Here is a 12,598-nt window from a genome sequence, read left to right on the forward strand (position 1 = left end):
GGACTGTCTGGGAGGGGTCGGAGAGAGGGGAAACCTGAAAACTAGCTGTTATTGGCAGAGAGGTTTGGAACTCTCTTTCTTATTGGTCTATTAACTAATTTACAGCCTGGTGACGTCACCAGCAGGTCAAAACCAAAACCCACCAAAACAGGCGGAAATTTCAGGTGGTCTTTTCAAACAGCTCTTACACTAAAGGGCATTATCATAATTTCACAATATTATTTCAACCTTGTAGTGTGGAAATGTATATAAAACACAAGACAATCAGGTTTTTGACAGCACTGGGCCTTTAATATAGAGGAGAAAAGTTGAATTTGTATGATAAGATCAAGCACCCATATATGAAGTAAAGTCAACATAGCAGCCTACTGGTGGGGGGGGCAACAGAGGAGACGGAAAGAAAATGCCATGCACAAAACTAAATTGACTCTCGCTAGGACCTGGAGGAGTGCTGGTGGGTGTTCCAGAAGTGACAGAAAGGAGAACGAGCACGGAAGTCAAATATCTGGTAGGTGAAATGAATGTAGGCTGCTGTTGAGTGAGAACGAAGGATTTGAAGGGGAATAGAAAGTATCAAAGAGAAGGAAATTGGTTATATTTTCCCCTGTTTTAGTAGTAGGAGATTGGCGTGGTTTGCTTTCAATGCACATTGACAGCTAGTGCACGCGTGAACCTTGGCTGGCTAGCTAGCTAGCTAACGTGGCATAATCCGTGCAGTGATGAGGTCGCGAGGTGACTGGGTTGGTTTATTTCAAACATGTGGCACAAATATATGAAATAACTATTTATATTTCTTTGTAATAAACTGTCATGCTTTTGTCCCGAAGCTGTCATCGGTATTCAAACGTATGTTACACACATGTTGTGCACAGTGCTGCAGACCAAGACAGGGCACATTGTTTACCATCGGAGAGTCTTAACGTTACCCACCTACACAAATGAAAGTCAATTATGCATGTTATTATATTTTCACAATCAAATTCAAATAGCACGTGATGGCAATGTTGTGGTGGTCACTGCACAATGAATGCCATTCCAAGTTTCCCATGACAACAACAATGAATAGTGTACTTGTTTTTTTCCCCTGATAAGGTCAACGCGATCAATTTCATTATATAAAAAAAACAAGGCACTCTAAAAAAAACAAGGCACTAAATTGCCCTTATTGCAGTAGTATAGCATACAAAACGCACCAGTGGTGCGTGAACATCTAGCCGATTAAACTCAACTCCACGATTTATGATGGACTAGTGCGGTGACTAGTCCCATTTAATTGGTCGCATACACATATTCAGTATATAAATTGCCGGTGTAGCGAAATGGTTGTGTGCCTAGCTTCAGCAGTGCACTAATATGTAACAATATACATAAATCTAAAAAGTTAAAAATATAGAAATATTAGGATGAGCAATGTCCGGAGTGTGTGTGTATCAACAGAATTGATAGACAATCTGAAGAGTAGTATCTTCAGAAAGTAGTACTTCGGAAAGTATTCAGACACCTTGACTTTTTCTACATTTTGTTATGTTACAGCCTTCTTCTAAAATTGATTTAAAAAATGAAAAAAAACTCAACCATCTACACAATACCCCATAATGATAAAGCAAAACAGTTTTTAAATTTTTTGGGGGGCAAATTTATTAAAAATAAAAAAACATACCTTATTTACATATGTATTCAGACCCTTTGCTATGAGACTCGAAATTCAACTCAGGTGCATCCTGTTTCCATTGATCATCCTTGAGATGTTTCTACAACTTGATTGGAGTCCACCTGTGGTAAATTCAATTGATTGGACATGATTTGGAAAGGCACACACTTGTCTATGAGGTGCCACAGTTGACAGTGCATGTCAAATCAAATCAAATCAAATTTTATTTGTCACATACACATGGTTAGCAGATGTTAATGCGAGTGTAGCGAAATGCTTGTGCTTCTAGTTCCGACAATGCAGTAATAACCAACAAGTAATCTAACTAACAATTCCAAAACTACTGTCTTGTACACAGTGTGAGGGGATAAAGAATATGTACATAAGGATATATGAATGAGTGATGGTACAGAGCAGCATAGGCAGATACAGTAGATGGTATCGAGTACAGTATATACATATGAGATGAGTATGTAAACAAAGTGGCATAGTTAAAGTGGCTAGTGATACATGTATTACATAAGGATACAGTCGATGATATAGAGTACAGTATATACATATGCATATGAGATGAATAATGTAGGGTAAGTAACATTATATAAGGTAGCATTGTTTAAAGTGGCTAGTGATATATTTACATAATTTCCCATCAATTCCCATTATTAAAGTGGCTGGAGTTGAGTCAGTGTCAGTGTGTTGGCAGCAGCCACTCAATGTTAGTGGTGGCTGTTTAACAGTCTGATAGCCTTGAGATAGAAGCTGTTTTTCAGTCTCTCGGTCCCAGCTTTGATGCACCTGTACTGACCTCGCCTTCTGGATGATAGCGGGGTGAACAGGCAGTGGCTCGGGTGGTTGATGTCCTTGATGATCTTTATGGCCTTCCTGTGACATCGGGTGGTGTAGGTGTCCTGGAGGGCAGGTAGTTTGCCCCCGGTGATGCGTTGTGCAGACCTCACTACCCTCTGGAGGGCCTTACGGTTGAGGGCGGAGCAGTTGCCGTACCAGGCGGTGATACAGCCCGCCAGGATGCTCTCGATTGTGCATCTGTAGAAGTTTGTGAGTGCTTTTGGTGACAAGCCGAATTTCTTCAGCCTCCTGAGGTTGAAGAGGCGCTGCTGCGCCTTCTTCACAATGCTGACTGTGTGAGTGGACCAATTCAGTTTGTCTGTCATGTGTATGCCGAGGAACTTAAAACTTGCTACCCTCTCCACTACTGTTCCATCGATGTGGATAGGGGGGTGTTCCCTCTGCTGTTTCCTGAAGTCCACAATCATCTCCTTAGTTTTGTTGACGTTGAGTGTGAGGTTATTTTCCTGACACCACACTCCGAGGGCCCTCACCTCCTCCCTGTAGGCCGTCTTGTCGTTGTTGGTAATCAAGCCTACCACTGTTGTGTCGTCCGCAAACTTGATGATTGAGTTGGAGGCGTGCGTGGCCACGCAGTCGTGGGTGAACAGGGAGTACAGGAGAGGGCTCAGAACGCACCCTTGTGGGGCCCCAGTGTTGAGGATCAGCGGGGAGGAGATGTTGTTGCCTACCCTCACCACCTGGGGGCGGCCCGTCAGGAAGTCCAGTACCCAGTTGCACAGGGCGGGGTCGAGACCTAGGGTCTCGAGCTTGATGACGAGCTTGGCGGGTACTATGGTGTTGAATGCCGAGCTGTAGTCAATGAACAGCATTCTCACATAGGTATTCCTCTTGTCCAGATGGGTTAGGGCAGTGTGCAGTGTGGTTGAGATTGCATCGTCTGTGGACCTATTTGGGCGGTAAGCAAATTGGAGTGGGTCTAGGGTGTCAGGTAGGGTGGAGGTGATATGGTCCTTGACTAGTCTCTCAAAGCACTTCATGATGACGGAAGTGAGTGCTACGGGGCGGTAGTCGTTTAGCTCAGTTACCTTAGCTTTCTTGGGAACAGGAACAATGGTGGCCCTCTTGAAGCATGTGGGAACAGCAGACTGGTATAGGGATTGATTGAATATGTCCGTAAACACACCGGCCAGCTGGTCTGCGCATGCTCTGAGGGCGCGGCTGGGGATGCCGTCTGGGCCTGCAGCCTTGCGAGGGTTAACACGTTTAAATGTCTTACTCACCTCGGCTGCAGTGAAGGAGAGACCGCAAGTTTTCGTTGCAGGCCGTGTCAGTGGCACTGTATTGTCCTCAAAGCGGGCAAAAAAGTTATTTAGTCTGCCTGGGAGCAGGACATCCTGGTCCGTGACTGGGCTGGATTTCTTCCTGTAGTCCGTGATTGACTGTAGACCCTGCCACATGCCTCTTGTGTCTGAGCCGTTGAATTGAGATTCTACTTTGTCTCTGTACTGACGCTTAGCTTGTTTGATAGCCTTGCGGAGGGAATAGCTGCACTGTTTGTATTCGGTCATGTTACCAGACACCTTGCCCTGATTAAAAGCAGTGGTTCGCGCTTTCAGTTTCACACGAATGCTGCCATCAATCCACGGTTTCTGGTTAGGGAATGTTTTAATCGTTGCTATGGGAACGACATCTTCAACGCACGTTCTAATGAACTCGCACACCGAATCAGCGTATTCGTCAATGTTGTTGTCTGACGCAATACGAAACATGTCCCAGTCCACGTGATGGAAGCAGTCTTGGAGTGTGGAGTCAGCTTGGTCGGACCAGCGTTGGACAGACCTCAGCGTGGGAGCCTCTTGTTTTAGTTTCTGTCTGTAGGCAGGGATCAACAAAATGGAGTCGTGGTCAGCTTTTCCGAAAGGGGGGCGGGGCAGGGCCTTATATGCGTCGCGGAAGTTAGAGTAACAATGATCCAAGGTCTTTCCACCCCTGGTTGCGCAATCGATATGCTGATAAAATTTGGGGAGTCTTGTTTTCAGATTAGCCTTGTTAAAATCCCCAGCTACAATGAATGCAGCCTCCGGATAAATGGTTTCCAGTTTGCAAAGAGTCAAATAAAGTTCATTCAGAGCCAACGATGTGTCTGCTTGGGGGGGGATATATACGGCTGTGATTATAATCGAAGAGAATTCTCTTGGTAGATAATGCGGTCTACATTTGATTGTGAGGAATTCTAAATCAGGTGAACAGAAGGATTTGAGTTCCTGTATGTTTCTTTCATCACACCATGTCACGTTAGTCATAAGGCATACGCCCCCGCCCCTCTTTTTACCAGAAAGATGTTTTTTCCTGTCTGCGCGATGCGTGGAGAAACCTGTTGGCTGCACCGCTTCGGATAGCGTCTCTCCAGTAAGCCACGTTTCCGTGAAGCAAAGAACGTTACAGTCTCTGATGTCCCTCTGGAATGCTACCCTTGCTCGGATTTCAGAGCAAAAACCAAGCCATGAGGTTGAAGGAATTGTCCGTAGAGCTCTGAGACAGGATAGTGTCGAGGCACAGATCTGGGGAATGGTACCAAAAAAATTCTGCAGCATTGAAGGTCTCCAAGAACACGATGGCCTCCATCATTCTTAAATGGAAGAAGTTTGAAACCACAAGACTTCCTAGAGCTGGCCGCCCGGCCAAACTGAGCAATCGGGGGAGAAGGGCAAGAACTCGATGGTCACTCTGACAGAGCTCTGGAGTTCCTCTGTGGAGATGGGAGAACCTTCCAGAAGGACAACCATCTCTGCTGCACTCCACCAATCAGGCCTTTATAGTTGACCGGCCAGATGGAAGTGTGTGTGTGTGTGTGTGTGTATATATATATATATATGAATGAAGTGGGTAAAACAGTATGTGAATGAAGTGGGTAAAACAGTATGTGACATTATTAAAGTGACCAGTGTTCCATGACTATGTACATAGGGCAGCAGCCTCTATGGTGCACGTTAGAGTTAATTGGTTGGTAGCCGGCTAGTGACAGTGACTAAAGTTTGAGGCAGGGTACTGGGCGGAGGCAGGCGAGTGGTGACTATTTAACAGTCTGATGGCCACTATTTAACAGTCTTGGTCCCTGCTTTGATGCACCTGTACTCGCCTCGCTTTTTGGATTGTAGCGGGCTGAACCGGTCTTGGCTCGGGTGGCTGAGGTCCTTGATAATCATCTAGGCCTTCCAACATCATAATTACACACAACATTGTTCTGTGTAATTGGTGGCTATTCTTTGGGTGCTACAATCAGTCGTTTTTGATAAAAACTTAATTTTATGTGACATCGGAGATCCAGTCTGCCCACACTAGTCGCTGCTCAACTTCATTGTAAATCGTTGAGTTTTTAGTCGGCTAGTAAACATCATGCAATGATAAAGTGGGCTAATTCACAAGAAAGTATTTTTGTGCCTGGCCCCTGCAGCAAGCAATCAGATTGTTTTCTCTGGCATTATTTCCCTGCTGCATCAATAATGACTGAGGGTACATTTGTGACCGACCGTCTCGATTCGGTCTTACATTGGATAAAAGTAGTAACTCAGAGCTAGAAAATGGTATATCATACACTACAGTTGAGGAACAATTGGAAAGTAATTTTGATTTTGAAAGTTGATAAACTTGTAACCCCACTTTTGAGAAAATGGCCTTGAATGTTTTGGTACACCTACTGGAGAGCTCTTCTTTGTCTACACCCATTCAGCATCGTTTACACCTTCTTAAGGCTTAGCCCCACCCATCTCTTTAAGGATTCACATGTGAGGCCATGTGGTAAACACACGCTACATCAAATAAAATCTATGTTTATTTGTCACATGCACAGGATACAGAAGGTACGTTATGTTACAGTGAAGTGGTTACTTGCATAGTAGCAATATCATAAACAGAAAGTGTCCAGATAAATATTTGATCATTATTAGATGACGCTTACCCGATACACTTGTCTAAATTGATGGGTCATGTGAAAGAAATGCTATAACCCCCCCTCCCAATAGATGGCCGTAATCATCCCCAGACACACATTACTAATTTGATGGGTCATGTAATAATCTGGCCAAAGTGGTCTTTTGTTTAGACATGTAGCTAGCTAGCTAAACAATAAACCGGCATAATCCCAACTCATACTACTACCAATACAACATGATCATAGCTGTAGTAGGAATCTACAGGTAGCTAAAGCTAACAAACTAGATTCAATGTTAGCTAGCTAACATTAGGCTATAACTAGCAATGCAAATGGTTTCTGATTCAAATAATATTACTACACAGATCATACACGTAACGTTAGCTAGCGAGGCAGCAAGCTAACGTCTGCTAGCTATCTAACAGTAAGCTTTAATTTGCAATAAAAATGACTTTCTCACAAAACTTGAAACTTTTATCTGAAAGTGTAGCTAGACTTTTACCCGTATACAGTGGGGCAAAAAAGTATTTAGTCAGCCACCAATTGTGCAAGTTCTCCCACTTAAAAAGATGAGAGAGGCCTGTAATTTTCATCATAGGTACACTTCAACTATGACAGACAAAATGAGAAAATAAAATCCAGAAAATCACATTGTAGGATTTTTAATGAATTTATTTGCAAATTATTATTTATCTGCCTTTTTCTGTGGCTAAACCAACTAGGCTCATAATTTAACAATTTTCTTCGTATTTATGAATGGAATATAAGGTTGTTATTAAAGCACATGAAAGTTCACATGTTGCAGAAGGCAATTCTGGCAAAAAAACAAATTTTTATTAAAAAAAGAAATGTTTACGTTCAAATGCCGCTCCTGTGAAGTAGTGACGTGCGACATACACCTAGTTTCCTAAAACTAGTCACATTTGATTTATTCTACACTTCTGAGTGGTATTTACAGTATTATGTCTCAAAAATAAGTAGGCTATACCCTTCATAGTGATTAGCCTACATTTGGCACTGACCTCAAACTCCCCATTGAATGCCCAAGGTATCAGAAGCTGGGATTTGTTGTAATGCTCATTCCAGGTGCAGGCAGACAGTGAGTCTGATGTTCTGCTTGAGAGACAAATCCCATTTGTGGGCCTGGGCAGTACCCATGAGCTCAATTAATCACCTTAGTTTTGGCTGAGCGACCATGGTCCTGCCCTACATCACACCAGGCTGCTCGGTGTCTGGAGGAGATGAATAAACAGTGATTAGGGTAAAGGGATTAGTCGGTGTACAACTTATTTTATACAACCGTTTGAAGACTTCTGAAGACTATACCACTGAAGACTATACCACCACCCAGCCTAACTACTCAAACTAGATTGTAATACAGTATATGAATCACAAATGAAAAAAGATTGATTAAATATATGGCATCAGCAAAGCAGACATTCCCCCCCTTCTTCGGGGAACGATACATACATCTGCCATGCACCATTTCACACAGCTTGCTGTGTGGACTGGCCACATGGACCCTGCCTGCTGAGCAGAGCGATAGTGGTAGTCACAGACGGAGGCAGTGAGGTGCTACTTCTCCATCTGCGGGGGACTCTTGTCTTTAATTAAGCACTCATCAGGAAAAGTCTATCTACTGCTCGCTGGCTGGCTCTCAGTGGTGTGCTGTCTCTCTCTCTCTCTGGGGTCTCATGAAAAAAAGGGTCTCTCATATTGATAATGGGATTCTCTAATTGGTGCTTTAGTCCTGTAGTTGGTGAAAAGATGGAGAGAGAAATAGTTGGTGTTTTTGAGCACACTGGACAAAGTTTACTTATTTGTTTGTTGCTTGTTATGAGGCTGTTTCTTTCAGGGTAGTCCATGCAGAGTCTGAACCCACTGAACCTTTCAGGACTGGTGAGATGGGCTAACTGACGACAGGCCTGGTTGTGGTGAGATTTGCATGGCAAGCTCTCAGACCAATGTTTCGCTTCCTTTAGGCTATATGGGCGGCAGGTAGCTTAGTGGTTAAGAGCATCGGGCCAGTAGCTTAGCGGTTGAGTGTTGGGCCAGTAACTGAAAGATGTCTGGTTCGAATCCCCGTACTGGCAATGTGGAAAAATCTGCCATTCTGCCCTTGAGCAAGGCAGTTAACCCCCAACAACAACTGCTCCCCGATGACGTCGGGTTAAGGCAGGCGCCCCGCACCTCTCTGATTCAGAGGTAGGGTTAAATGCGGAAGACACATTTCGATTGAATGCATTCAGTTGTGCAACATACTAGGTATTCCCTTTCCCCTTACTAGCTAGGCGCCTAAGCTCTGTTGCCCTCACTCCCCCACATGACAATGGTGATTATTGATTTCAAATGTGTTGCTGTCTGAAGCTCTGAATGTTGCTTCAGGGGTCTTAAACATCTAGAAAAATACTGTCTTCGTAGCCGATTTACCAAATAGTTACCGTTTTTATTTTTCAGAAGATTAGTATCTTTGTAAGCCATTACATTTGGAACTTTGGGATCCCAGAGGCATGCTACTACCCATGATTACAGTGCTCTAGTAATGGGGCAGTGGTCTGCTTGCTACATCTATGTGTCTTCATCTGTGTATTCACGAGTGTTCTCTTGATGAAACTGCTTGAGCCTTAGCTAAAACAAACCAGAGACGAGCAGTGATTGTAGCCCTACGTGTGTTAGAGGTCATCTGTTTATGCTGTGCTCCAAAAGTTTACGTTTCCCAGTGCAACATACATTAGGCATGGCTTCGTGAGAGCGCAGCTGGTACTTGGCTCGATTGTTTTGCTTCTAGGTAGGCTACTGACTTCATCTCTCGCATCAGTGTTTGTTTGCTGATATTCCTGTAGCCTAAATGTCATCCAAAGAAATGATCAATCATTGAGGTTATTTGACCTTACAGCATTCATTACCTACATTTAATTGATTCTGAAGTTTGATCCATCGCTCAGTATTATGCATGGTCTTGACATGGTAAAGCCTTGGTTGGTACCCTGCCCTTTTCTCCAGTTTATTCTGTTGCTACAGCCGAGCTATGGCTTTTTTTCAAGCTCTAATCAAGCCCCTTCTCCGGGTCATGGGTTTTGTGGGGATTGGAGTGCTCTCCTGGTAAAACTGGGGAGAAATGCTGCGACGGCAGAACTGCAGAGAGTTTGGGGGAAAGCTAGTGACGTCTGGCTTTAATCAGTATCCCTCGGTGCCTTAGTGTATCATCCCTGGTGGATTTATTGGTCTGAAATGCCTTTCCTGTGTGAACATTACTCATTGGCTGATATGATACACGGAGCCCTGGAAATCCAATTGTAGCCAAATAGAACTCATCATTTGATGTAGGGTAGAGACAATGGGGAAAACACAGCAACAACGGATCTACTTTCTCATGCATCTGAATATGGGGCCTGTGTGAAATGCGTTTGTTGTGCGTGCGCCCAATGATTTTTATGGTTAAATTCGTTCCAAACCGTAAAATGATGTGACCAACGGAATATACTGTGCATGGAACAGAAATGTTACAAAAAGAGCTTTTACATTTTTTTTTTTAATGCGATAATAGCGAGCCTATCATCTCATATTATTGAACATGCAACTACTGTAGCCTGGTTACCATCTCTGTTCAGCTGTTACATTCCACTCATTTAAAATGACAGGAGTGGCAAGAAGTGGAATGTTAGCTGTCGTCTGGGGACCAGTCTTTTTAACTATGTAATGAAGCAGCAGGGGTTTGAACCAAAATAATTTTCCAATCGTTTCATTCTGAACAGAGCCATTTTTGTTGTTGTTGTTCCGTTCCACTGTTCCAACCAGCAAATTACAGTTCTGAACCGATTAGAACGGTTTATATCGTTCCTTTCTAAACCTCTGAAATTGGCACTTACATTTTTTTATTTAGCTCTACACTAAAGTACTTCACCAATGGATAGAGCAGCTTGCTATGGAGTGGGCAAGTGTAGTGTAGGATGCAACAAAAACTTTGCGGGTGAAGAGAGAATGCTGGGCGTGAAGAGTTGGGCATCTTGTTGTTTGTTATAACATGCATTATCTGAACAAAGCCCACAGAATTATACCTACGAAAGAGTGGCTTCTATGAAGGAACTTCAGTGATGACTATTCAACGGCTCAGACACAAGACGTTATGTGGCAGGGACTCCAGACAATCATGGATTACAAAGGGAAAACCAGCCATGTCGTGGACACCGATGTCTTGCTCCCGGACAAGCTAAACACCTGCTTTGAGGATAACACAGTGCCACCAACACGGGCCGCTCCCGAGGCCTGTGAGCTCTTGTTCTCCGTGGCCGACGTGAGTAAGACATTTAAGGCTGCCGGCCCAGACAGCACATTTTTTTTGTCCATTTAAAAATAACATCAAATTGATCAGAAATACATTGTAGACATGGTTAATGTTGTAAATGACTATTGTAGCTGGGAACTAGAGGTAGACCGATTTAATCGGAATGGCCGATTTAATTAGGGCCGATTTCATGTTTTTTTACACCTATATTTAATCTTTATTTAACTAGGCAAGTCAGTTAAGAACACATTCTTATTTTCAATGACTGCCTAGGAACGGTGGGTTAACTGCCTCGTTCAGGGGCAGAACGACATATTTTTACCTTGTCAGCTCGGGGGATTCAGTCTTGCAACCTTACAGTTAACTAGTCCAACGCTCTAACCACCTGATTACACTGCCTGTTACGCGAATGCAGTAAGCCAAGGTAAGTTGCTAGCTAGCATTAAACTTATCTTATAAAAAACAATCAATCAATCATAATCACAAGTTAACTACACATGGTTGATGATATAACTAGTTTATCTAGCGTGTCCTGCGTTGCATATAATCGATGCGGTGCGTATCGTTGCTCCAATGTGTACCTAACCATAAACATCAATGCCTTTCTTAAAATCAATACACAGAAGTATACATTTTTAAACCTGCATATTTAGCTAACAGGTTAGCAGGCAATATTAACCAGGTTGTGTCACTTCTCTTGCATTCATTGCACACAGTCAGTGTATATGCAACAGTTTGGGCCGCCTAATTTGCCAGAATTTTACATAATTATGACATAACATTGAAGGTTGTGCAATGTAACATGAATATTTAGACTTATGGATGCCACCCGTTAGACAAAACATGGAACGGTTCCGTATTTCACTGACAGAATATACGTCTTGTATTCGGGATGATAGTTTCCGGATTCTACCATATTAATGAACTAAGGCTCGTATTTCTGTGTGTTATCATGTTATAACTAAGTCTATGATTTTATAGAGCACTCTGACTGACTGGTGGTAGGCAGCAGCAGGCTCGTAAGCATTCATTCCAACAGCACTTTCGTGCGTTTGTCAGCAGCTGTTTATGACTTCTAGCCTATCAACTCCCGGGATTAGGTTGGTGTAACCGATGTGAAATGGCTAGCTAGTTAGCGGGGTGTGCGCTAATAGCGTTTCAAACGTCACTCGCTCTGAGACTTGGAGTTGTTGTTCCCCTTGCTCTGCAAGGGCCGCGGCTTTTATGGAGCGATGGGTAACGCTGCTTTGAGGGTGGCTGTTGTCGTTGTGTTCCTGGTTCGAGCCCAGGTAGGAGCGAGGAGAGGGATGGAAGCTATACTGTTACACTGGCAATACTATAGTGCCTATAAGAACATCCAATAGTCAAAAGTATATGAAATGCAAATGGTAAAGAGAGAAATAGTCCTATAATGCCTATAATAACTACAACCTAAAACTTCTTACCTGGGAATATTGAAGACTCATGTTAAAAGGAACCACCAGCTTTCATATGTTCTCATGTTCTGAGCAAGGAACTTAAACTTTAGCATTTTTACATGGCAATAAATTGCACTTTTACTTTCTTCTCCAACACTTTGTTTTTGCATTATTTAAACCAAATTGAACATGTTTCATTATTTATTTGAGGCAAAATTTATTTTATTGATGTATTATATTAAATTAAGTTAAAATAAGTGTTCATTCAGCATTGTTGTAATTGTCATTATTACAAATGTAAAAAATAAATTAACCGGCCGATTAATCGGTATCTGCTTTTTTTGGGTTCTCCAATAATCGGTATCGGCGTTGAAAAATAATAATCAGTCAACCTCTACTGGAAACGGCTGATTTATTTATGGCCCATTATCAGCAACCATCACTCTTGTGTTCCAATGGCGTACTGTGTTAGCTAATCCAAGTTGATCATTTTCAAAGGCTAA

The 12,598-nt window shown here is 42.9% G+C and overlaps 1 protein-coding gene across 1 annotated transcript in view; it reads left to right on the plus strand.

Moving 5' to 3' along the window:
* Positions 1 to 445: 445 nt before the first annotated feature.
* The window catches only part of LOC139407958 (inner mitochondrial membrane peptidase subunit 2), a 143,026-nt gene continuing 130,873 nt past the window's right edge, over positions 446 to 12,598 (plus strand). Inside the window, exon 1 of the mRNA XM_071151826.1 lies at positions 446 to 508. The gene's annotated coding sequence lies outside the window, so the exon portion shown is untranslated. The remainder of the gene's footprint in view (positions 509 to 12,598) is intronic.

This window comes from Oncorhynchus clarkii, chromosome 1 (assembly GCF_045791955.1).
Source record: "Oncorhynchus clarkii lewisi isolate Uvic-CL-2024 chromosome 1, UVic_Ocla_1.0, whole genome shotgun sequence".
Lineage (NCBI taxonomy): Eukaryota > Metazoa > Chordata > Actinopteri > Salmoniformes > Salmonidae > Oncorhynchus > Oncorhynchus clarkii.